At 41.4% G+C, this 11,161-nt stretch overlaps 1 pseudogene; it reads left to right on the top strand.

The window, feature by feature from the left end:
* Positions 1-461: 461 nt before the first annotated feature.
* On the top strand, positions 462-6,562 carry LOC126547640 (peptide methionine sulfoxide reductase-like; annotated as a pseudogene).
* The last annotated feature ends 4,599 nt before the right edge of the window (positions 6,563-11,161 follow it).

Below are 11,161 nucleotides of genomic sequence, written 5' to 3'. Positions count from 1 at the left end.
AACTTAAACACATATGTGCCAATAAGGCAGTTCCTTTCTGATGCGTTTTCCGTTCGTCCCTATTCGGCAGTTGTTCCTTGCTTCTGTACGGCTCAGCGAGGTATGTATGCCCGCTGTTTCGGCGCCGTAGCGTAGGCGTAACGCGAGTTAGCAGTTTCTGTTGCCAAACTTGCCTTGGCTGTAGGAATCTGGTCGTTTTAGCCTTGGTTCATACGCAGTCGCGTTCGTTTATTTTTTTTAAATTTTCTGTGCGTGGAAGCTGGATTTCTCACTAATGGGCGAGGTGCATTCGTGTCATGAGGTAGGAAATACTTTTAAAAAAGTGCTTCGCATGATATTTGCTCATTTTAGCCCCTATTACATTTTCGTGGCCATAACCTCGCAAAACTGATTCCATGGACCTACGATCTCGTTAACAAATGACTGGTTCCATGTGTATCTCATGTGCTGTTCTATTGCAGATGCCGCTCTACGAACCAAACGTGCCAGTCAAGAAAGCAACCTTTGCACTATCATGATTCTGGTTCCCCGAGGCGCAGTACGGCTGCGCCCCGGGGGTGGTTCGCACCCGCGTCGGGTACACTGGTGGAACTACGAAGGACCCAACCTACCGAAGCCTGTAAGCGAATCGCAGAATGGCATACAGTACGCTACGGTCTTATCTGCTTAGTTAAGGTGACAAATATAAACGATCTAGCCTGCTAGAGCGCTGCCTTTTGAGAAAAAAAGTATGCATATCCAACGCACATGTTGGAATCAATGTGGAGCGAAGCGGTTAATTAAATGCTGTACAAGGTAAATGCGATGCATACAATTGTATTTATTTTGATCCTATGTAACATGTATAGCCTTATAAAATGGTTGTGTTTATGTGCTACACCGTTCAATGCTATGCCAAAATGCAAGCACAAGCTCAGGTGAATGCACATTGTAAGACATCGATGCGGCGATTTCACGAGGACAAAGGCAATGGGGGAAGAATGGTTATGAGAGCCACATGCTTGGAGAAGTATGACACATATGTAAATACATCCAAGGCTTCTAATGCCTTGTGTTATGGGTGAATATCCATTCTGGAGGATTGGTGAAGAATGGGTAGATACCCAAATGCCCAATAATAGGGAGCTAAGAGAATAATTTTTTTTAAGTCAATGTGGTTGAGTATCATGCGCTGTTCCATTAAGAGAGTTGTTTGTTTCATAATATACCTAAGCCAACATTATGCACAAGTTGTATGTCGTGGTTATTGTTCTATTGCGCAAAACACTGGTGTGCTCACTGGCATTATATTGTGGGTCAATTCTGTGCTATATGAGCCCTTTGTTGTGTTCTGTCATGGCGTGATGCCTACCAACCATCTGATGCGAGACTGGCAAGCAAAAAAAGGTTCATTTAGAAAAAAAAAAAATCTATGAGACTTATGTAGTCAGAGTAAACCAGATGTAATGGCAATAGCTGAAGGGAACCTACATTTCCTCTTATAAATGGTTTTACACACACCCCATTTGTGTCATTTACATGTCTTGACACCATGTCTAAGAGAACCTTGGCTGTTTAAATTGAACAACATGTAATAGTGAGAGCCAAAAGGAACCTACGCTTCCTCTGATAAATGAATTTACATACGCCACATATGCATCATTTACAATGTGTTGAGACCATATTATGATGTGCAGGGACTGCTGGTTCATTGATATTTTCTCTGGCAAATGTTTCAGGTTTGTTATCACACAAGGAATTGTACTGCATACAAAGAAATCTACCTTTTCACTATAGTGTTTCAAGGCTCGCAATGTCTGAGGTTTACTCCTCAGCGAAGCATGCACAATGTGGCATACCTCATATAGCATATGCCTTCTCACTGTTACTCTGCTAATTATCTGCAAAATTGTGTGTCTCTTTGCCTCACCGCGCATGCTTTGAGCTGAATAATGCGCTTCCATTATTCAGTCATGTTATCGGAACTGCCATGGTGTGTAGTATAATGGTTAGAAAATATGGTTTGTAGCTGAGTGCATTTAGGGAAAACGATTTTCTTATCTAAAACAAAGGCCTTTTTTGGATGTATATATAACAGATGGACAGACATACTGCAAAGACATATTTGTGATCTGTATAGAAAGTGGTGGAACAGCCATTTCACCTTTGGGCACAGACCATGGCGCATGCCAAAAAAACTTATCAATGATAAGCATTTTTGGCACAGTATTGAATGTGCATCTGTACACCATATGGCCAGAATATTATTTGAATTTATACATAAATATAATGGAGCTGATTTTATGTGGATCATTGCAGTAATCAGGATGCAAATTACAAAACTAGTTTCATTATTTTTAATAGAAAGGCTTTGCCTGGGTGTATATCGCAGTATAAAGCCATTTCTACCATTTTGACTTGCAACAGGCGTTCGTATGTTTCCCCCGCTTCAAGCATGTAAAAAATGATTGTGGAACAAGGTCTTGAAAGGAAGACCATACCCTTCAGAACCTGAACGTACGCTTAAAGTTACAAGGAAGACCTATGAAGGCTTCTTTACTTGCAACATGCAGACCTGCATAATTGTGCATTGGATCATCTGAAAGCTCTTCACTCTGATCTTCGAGGGTTGCAGATTAGATCCCACTAATAGCAAATTATGTGCCAGCAATTGAGTATGCATGTTCCATGGTAATTCTAAATTGGCACGAAGGGAACATCAACCATGCTAAATAATTGCGCTACCGGATATTATCCGAGGCTTCTTTTTGATCCAACAGCCTTCTTAAGTGAGCTCCAGGCCACACGCATACGAGAAATACAGAACTGCAGCCCAAACAAGACCACACAACGAGAGTGCAAAGGAACCTCCACCGGACAGAAATGCATCTAAGGAGCGAAAGCAGCAAACAGAGAACCGACAGCGTTGGCAATATCTGTGGCTATAGCCGTTTCACTGATCTCCAGGATGATGATGACAGCATGCTTTACATTCTGGTTTCAGTTCTAATAGCTGTAGCAGCATGAATTTATTCTTACTTACCGCAGGCTAGATGGCAATATTCCACTAAAATGCTATCTTGGGGCAGGGTGGGACAGAGGGTCTCGTGGCGTAATTTGGCGCAGCTGTTCCATCAATGGAAAGGATATTGCCATTAAGTTTTTCTCTTTTGTGGTATTACATGCCTTATGAACAAAAACATATGCGACACAGCAGACTGGTCTCCATCACTTGAGCAGCAGAATGCAAAAATGGTTTTGCTATGCTAGTTAATAGCTGAAATTGACATGTACTATGCAAGGCCCAGTGCATGTATGTTTTTTTTTTTTTATAATGCCAAATGCTTCGCTTCGGCTGCACTTCTTATCTTTGACCTTTTAAAAGCATAAAACTATTCAAATTTGGTAAATTCTGGTCATTTTCTTTCACAAAGCATGTATGGTGGTTCAGTTAAAGGTATACTAAAGTTAATTGAAATTTTGGGTGTATGTTGTAAACTACGTGTAGGTTGCCAATGCACCATTTTCCTGGAGTCCAGGGGCGAGATCGCGCAAGCATTTAATTTTCCAAACATTCCTATTTCACCGAGAAGGTGGTGGTCAATCGGTGCCCCTGCCTCACTGTGCGGACGACCACTGATGAGAGCGCTGCGTCAGCCAATCACGTGAACGCAAGCAAACATTTGGAAAGTGAGATGCTTGCGTGATCTCGCTCCTATATATAACATGCTAAAAAAGACATGGCTCGCAACTCCCATCAGCATTGACATGAAATGATGCTAGCCACGAGTTGGTTGGTAGACCGTACTGATATTGAGTGCAGTCATATATAATAGAAAGCATACTTGCACCACTCTGTTATCTGTGGGGCTTAAAAGAAGTTGTTCAAGAATAAAAAATTCATAGCACGAGTGTGCCACAAGGGGTTTGGAGCCTAGGTGGCACTTTGACTTTGTGCTATGAAGTGAACTTGAAGCTGTGCAACATGCCTTAGCATGGAGGGATGCATATGGGAGCCTGCATTAGAGAGGGCTAAAATTAAATAGTTAGTGACCAGGTATCTTTCTTGGTAAGCAGAAATCACTGTCACTGGTGCCTCCTTGCTTTGTACATACACTCATGAGAGACTTCACTGCCAGTTTTGGCTATGCTAGCTAGCTAAGCCAAACCAATGGCTTAGTGACTCCAGTGGCAACTATAATCTCACCAGCACTTCTTTCACGATTGGCTTCTATAAAAATGTCACTGGGAACATGGAAAGTACAACTGGACTTCTTTTCAAAGTGTTCCTTTAAGTCATGTTTTCTGCAACATCTGCATGAGTATATACAAGGTATATGTGAATGCCCATGCACTAGCATTTTGAACTACCTACTCTCCTTTACAACTTGATTCATGGGTTAAACATCTCAAAGCAACATTGAAGCTGTGCAAGATTCCTTGGTGGAGAGCTTTGGATTAATGTTGACTGCCTGGGATTCTTTAATATCTACCTGAATCGAAGTACACAAGTTTTTGCATTTTGCACCCATTGAAATGTGGCTGCTGTGACTTCATGCTCAACAGCAGAATGCCATAGCCACTGAGCCAGGTTCTTTTACACTTTGCCTCATAAAGCTGCAATATTGGTGTCCAAGTGAGCCCAGAGTAATGAAGAACCCAGATAAAGATACTGTGGGCGCAATGACATATTTTGATTTCCATTGCAAAATCGGTGCTTGGTGAACATACCATTTAGCAGTATACTTGATATTTCGCAGCTGGAAAACATTCTTGCTAAATTTCCTTTAGCAAACAGCTTCATCAGCATAATGCTGGTGTCACATTGTCATTGAAAGGAGCCTGCAAATGCACGTAAAATTGCCATGCAACTGGCTGCTCGAGGCACTTCACGTGTATTTGCGAGCTTCTTTCACCCTAGGAAAAACACTTATGTAGCACATTTGAGCAACAAAAAGCTGTATCGGGAGTTCTTCATATCGCTCTGCGATTTTCTCATTGACACTTTTCATGTAATTATATTATTTGAGAAGTTGATTAATTGACTAATTATCTAATTAGGCAGACTGAAAATAATCCGAGTATCTCTAAGCGACGGCAAACATTGCCTTTGTTCTGTCCAGCTATGTGGGCCACCCTGTACGTATGTAATGTAATTGACAATATTAAAATGACTGTTCATCACTATTAAGGCTGTACTGCTCACTCCTGTTAGCCATGAAATTTAAAATGTTCCAGCAAAAACATGGTTCTTGGCAATGTTTTTTGTTCTGATAGCTTGTACCAAGCTAGAGCAACCGAGGTCTTTTCTTACCACTGCTACAATAGTCTGTGGGCATGGTTTCCTTATTGGAGGTCCACATGTGATGGAATGACCATGATTGAACATTTTAAGGGTTTTCAAGGAATACTAAGATTATAGAAATCTCATGTTTAATACACCATTTTCTAATAGTTTCAGTAACATCTACAGTCCTTAATAGAAGAGAGCACTAAGATGTTGGACTTATAAGTTGTTGCACTTTGCCTTTGTTTTGCCAAGTGCTCTGTCTGGAATAAATAAAGACTCGAAGCGCCTCGAAACTTCAGTTTCCCTCTCTTCCTTGCAGCTCTTGGTGATCCTCTCATGATGTAAAATTGCTTGTCTTTTGCTCCTTCAGTGGTGACCATACAGAGACTGTTCAACTGGAATATGACCCTACCAAGACAGATTACAAGACTCTTCTGAACATGTTTTGGGGATTTCATGATCCAACTGCCTGCCACAAGCGACAGTACATGTCTGCTATTTTTTACCATGACAAGGAACAGAAAGCTGCTGCTGAGGAGAGCTTGAAGCAATACCAGAACAAGTTAGGCAAGCAAGTTGCTACGAAGATCTTGGCTGCTGGAACATTTTATGATGCTGAAGAGTACGTATGGTTCTGTACCTGTTCTTTACATTGGTGGATGTGTCAGACGTGTCACAAGCTACATATCCATGCTTTTAAGGTATATTGCTCAACTTTAACTTCTGTATTGGTGCACAACACACTTTTCACTGTTGTGCTCCAAGGATGTGTGTGTGCTGTTAGAATTTCAGAGGCTATCATTAATGTGTGGAACCTATAAAAGTTAAAAGTGCTGAATTAATTTTACATGCTCTTTTCCCCCCAGTTACCACCAGAAGTACCTGCTTCGACGCAATGCAGCTCTTTGTGAAAGTCTGAAGAAGGCAGGTCTGAAGAATTTCAAGGAGAGTCACGTTGCAGCCCGGTTAAATGGCTACTGCTGTGGTGGTGGCAGTCTAGCTAATTTTGAAGCTGAGCATCAAAAGCTAGGGCTCACAGACGTGCAGGCTGTACTGGTTCGGCAGTGCATGAAGTCGTAGTCTCGGACTGCTTCACAATTAACATATGCTACAAAATTGCATTACCCCAACACCTATTCTGCCCTATTGCTTATCAGGATTGTAATGCAGACAGTGCACATATGACATTCATCGAGGCAAGACATCTGTCTCTCGTTGAGTTGATGTTTGATGTTGGCTGCAGTACGCTGTGGGCATTGTGGCAAGATTTGCAATAAAGGTGTTCCCTACTTAGTTCTTGGTTTCAGTTGATGTAAAAGATGCAGTTATAGGCCATGCATTTGCTTGAAACACATTTTGCACATGTATTTTGTCTAGGTATGACTTGCAATGCCTTTAAAAGAACATTTGGTGAAGTGACTAGTACACAATGAACTTAACCAATGATCACAGCATTCTTGTAGACAGAGCCCTGATCAACCTTTTCCCAGAATTCTGGAGAAGACAATCCAGTTTTGTATAGTTTGCCAACTGTTACAGATGGCATGTCCATAAAATTTGTACCAAGACTTGTTTATTCCCAGAGAAAATGTGAACAGACTTTAGAGAAACTGGCAGAAGCATAACCGAATTTCTAGCAAAGAAGGCAGTCTCTGCTTGCGACTACCCCATATCTGTCATTTTCCTCATATTAAGCAACTACCTCCACGACCCTTGCTGCTAGCTGCGGGTGGATCCTGCGACTTCTTCACGTGGCACAGTCACTCCTTTGCTGCCATCAGCTCTGAATGGTGCACCCCCTTCAAATTAACATGCTCAAATTAATAGCTTAACTCATAAAGCCACTTCCCATGCATGTATCGCTACGTAAAACATGTCTACACGTGTGCAGTTTCAGCTTCTCTGCCACTTTAATTTCATGCGACTCCCCCAACTGCTCCATGAACATGGATGGAACTTCTAGGTATGTATTTCTACAAATTTTCAACCCATCGACCCAGTACTTTCGTGGCACTTATTTGAATCCTACAAATAGTTCCAACAAGCAATTAATAAAACTTGGATAGTTCCCACACCTTCCCAATTAAACCACATCACCTTGCCTCCCACACCCGCCCAAATTTCAGGCTGCAACAGCTTTTAGTTCTGTAGCAAGCAATGTGGATGCTTGGCATTCTCACAAACATCCCCCCCTTTCTTTTGGGGGGGGGGTTACACTTGACGGCATCTAGTTGCACTAGCAGCTTTGTTGTACAGTACATGACCTTCAAGTTACCCTCCTCTGCACTATCACTCTCGTGGGTAAACCTGTTTTTTGTTGCACTAGGAGTGGGTGCTTTGGTATACCACTGGCTACTTACAACTTACATTATTTCAAACATCTGGTGGGCTACAACACACCGATAGTACAAGGCAGTAGGTGTGCAGTATAATGCAAAAAAAAATTAACATTGTCTAGGACACACGGTGAAGTTAATACCTGTACCTTGGAAAAGCAGTGTGTACAAGACTATGTACGCTAGCGTAGTGGCTAAAATCAGAATATTTATGCGACCAGTCGGAATAAGCATTAGTTTAACTATCGCTACAGAACAAAATGCCACCAGTACAGAGTGAGCAGTGCAATCTTCCAGAGCTACTGATGCTATAGTATATTTACTGTGCTCCTAAAGTTACACATTCATTAATTTTACTGGCATACACACTGTGCTTTGGGAAATTATAATTGGACCCAGGGATTAAAGTCGTGGACCCTCCCAGCAAAATTTACAAGAGGGGAGGCGGATGGGGGGGGTGCACTTCAACAGCTGTCCTCCAAAAATAAGCCATATCTAGAGAGTGAAAAGAACCTATGCAAAGGACCCATGGGCTAGGCAAGAACAACAGCTTATGCTGCTAACAGGTTAATTGCTTATGTTTTCAAATGACCTTATTGTTATTCCTTTTACCTGCATGGGAGCACAGGGAGACTTTAAAGCACTGGTCAGTGTGTGTGTATTATTACCTTTTTAATTTTTGTGCTTGCAGTGTACATATATCGGGCATTCTGTTTTATCAGACTGAATAAGATTTTTAGAAGTTGCGTATTGCAGATAGCACAATAATACTCCTTGAGCTGGATTACTCAAGAGGCAGACATTACTTGTACGATAAATCAGAATGCACATTTGATTAACAAAATTCCCTTAAAATTGTTTTTAACCAATTGCTTTACAGCCTATATTGCAATTTACAAATTGTACCCAGTAAGTTTGCAAGGTATGTCCACTTGGAACAAATTTTCGGGGCATCAGTTTCGAGATACGAAGTCCTAAAGTGTGCAATGAGATACGTTGGTGCTCCAGTTACTTTTCTGCAATGCAAATGAGGGCATTTTATTAAAAACACCTGTGGAATAACAGCGCATTTTTACTGCAAGTTTGAGGACACACATTTCTAACAGCGCACAACTCTGAGTAAAGGCCCCTAGGATATGTTATGCGCCTGGGAAACTTATGCCATCTCTCTCGCCTGGCTAAAACAAGAAATTGCTAAGATATCTGTGTCACTCTAGGGCAAGTCTTTCTACCGAGGTTCCCACCTCGGAAAGTGAAATTAGCTACACAGGAGCCACAAATTTCTGGGCAAATATCCTGGAACACAAACAAGCCTTGTAATGAAAGTAAATGAACTTGCTTAGTATACAATTGTCTGTATGTTTCCAAGAAAAATGAACTTAACAGCAAAATTTAAAATATTAATGAATCGTAGTTGCACACTTTCAGACAAATTCTTAGAACTGTGTGCCTGAATTCAGTTGGTGCAAACTGAATTTGCATAACATAATAAATTAAGGAAAGCCTAACTTTGAAGGTACTTTATGGATCTGCAACAGTGAAGTGTCATATTGTGTGTGACATATTTAAAATTAGAGTGTTTAAGGCAGTGTTGTAGGATTGTAGTACCATGTGACCTCTTCAAACACATGACCCACACAGGCAAAGTGCTGAAAAGTTCTCCTTTCAGACTTCGAGGAGAATGTTTCTATATGCCCCTGAACCCCTTTATAAACGTGTGTGTAAGCCTACAGGCAATAGACGAGACAAAAATGTTTATCTTGCAGAGTTTTGGTATTGAGTACAGAGTTCCCGGCTAAATTTCTTCAGCCAACACTGAATGACAGACAGCATGCATCACTTGTTGGTTTAACAGGAACACAGGATGAGGAAGAAGTTTAAGCATGCGACTCGCTTTCTTTGAAAGCATGGTCAGACGAGACATCGATGCAAGATCCCCGTCTGCAGTGGTATCACACAGGTAACGTAAAGCAAATGCAATGTATGCCTATGTTTCACATCCGATGAGAACTGCGTGCAAGTTCATAATTACAGCTTGGGGTGAAGCTTGCTTCCAGCCTAGTGTTGTCCTCCCTATTACTGAACAAGTTTTCACAAAATATTTTCTTTTCCTTGAATACATATATTCTCAGTGTATTCTACACATTTAGATGGAAAATAAACATTTCCTTCGGGTATTGACATTTCTTGTCCTTAAAAGAGTTAAGGAGTACCGAAACATATTTTCCAAGTTTTAGAACCTCTGCCACACACAGCATGTAAAAAAATTGCACTTGGCAAGTCTGAATGTAGGGAAACGAGATATTTGAATACTAGAGTTGGTCTCGAAATGCTGCAATTTGCATCAGCACCATCGTGATGTGCTGACAAAGAACAAAATTTGCTGATGTCACGTAGGCAGCAAGGCTGGGTACAATGACATAGCTTACAAAAAAAATAAAATAAACAAGAGTGCTGCATGCATTTCTTCCAATACTCGCATACGGCAACTGCAGTGAATGCAAGAATGGAGAGAGTGTATTGTGATGTCCTGACACAGTCACTTCTTGGGCACTGAAACTGCTTCATAGAAACGGGCATTATAGCAAATTATTTGAGGCACTCCGATGCTTGCCAGTATTTTTTCTAGGGTTTAGAAGGCTTGGACCATAATTTCAATGCATAAAAAAAGATGGTGTCAGAAATGTCATGCATCATGACATGGCACTCCTTTAGAGGGTCCCTCAGCAGGCTACATAAAAAATTGAAGTTATAAACAGAAAGCCATGAAGCATCATCCAAGTTCGGTTCTACTGCAAAAATTTTTAAAAAGGATTTAGTAAGACAGAAGATTGAAGCAACATGCTGTGGTGATATAGAAGCTATGGGACTGCGCTGTGAAGAATGAGGTCGCAGGTTCACTGCCTGGCCAAGGTATCTGCATTTTGATGGGTGCAAAATGCAGAAATGCTCTTGTGCTGTGCATTGGGTGTACGTTAAAGCGGTCAAGATTAACCCAAAGTCCCCCACTATAGCATGCCTAAATCATATTGTGGTTTTGGCACATAAAACCCCCGAATTGAATTAAAGACACCAGCAAATTAAATGCTGTGAGGCAATAACTTGAGGAGGCGATTTACGTTCCCCACTATAGAAGCTCTCTGCCACTGCCTTGACTGGCACCCACAAGCTATACATATCTGTCCAGTCTTCTATATTGGAGCTATAGGCTTATGTAACATCCTGCTTTTCTTGCTGCATAGTGCATTTCTGGTGGTAGTTTTGCTTGCTCGACATTTCGTGAGAATTTTTGAATTCGTGCTGCTGGCTATTAGTGTGCAGCAGGCAGTGTGTGCGATGTTCAAAAGAACTGGCTGCAACATCTTTCACTGATGGCAGGAAAAGTGGCTCCTCCGAGAAGGATGCGCATGCTTGAGTTTGAATATTCAGCTGTTCTTGCGCTGCACATCAGAGCAATATAAACATTATAGACACTACCACCCCTGCAAGACCTATGCACTGTGCTTGTCTGTGATGCACAAATGTGGCAAGGGGCCCTTTAATTTACCTACGTAGG

The sequence above is a fragment of the Dermacentor andersoni genome, chromosome 1 (genome assembly GCF_023375885.2).
Source record: "Dermacentor andersoni chromosome 1, qqDerAnde1_hic_scaffold, whole genome shotgun sequence".
Lineage (NCBI taxonomy): Eukaryota > Metazoa > Arthropoda > Arachnida > Ixodida > Ixodidae > Dermacentor > Dermacentor andersoni.
Note: the sequence above shows the minus strand (reverse complement) of the source record. Positions and strands in the feature narration are given on the sequence as shown.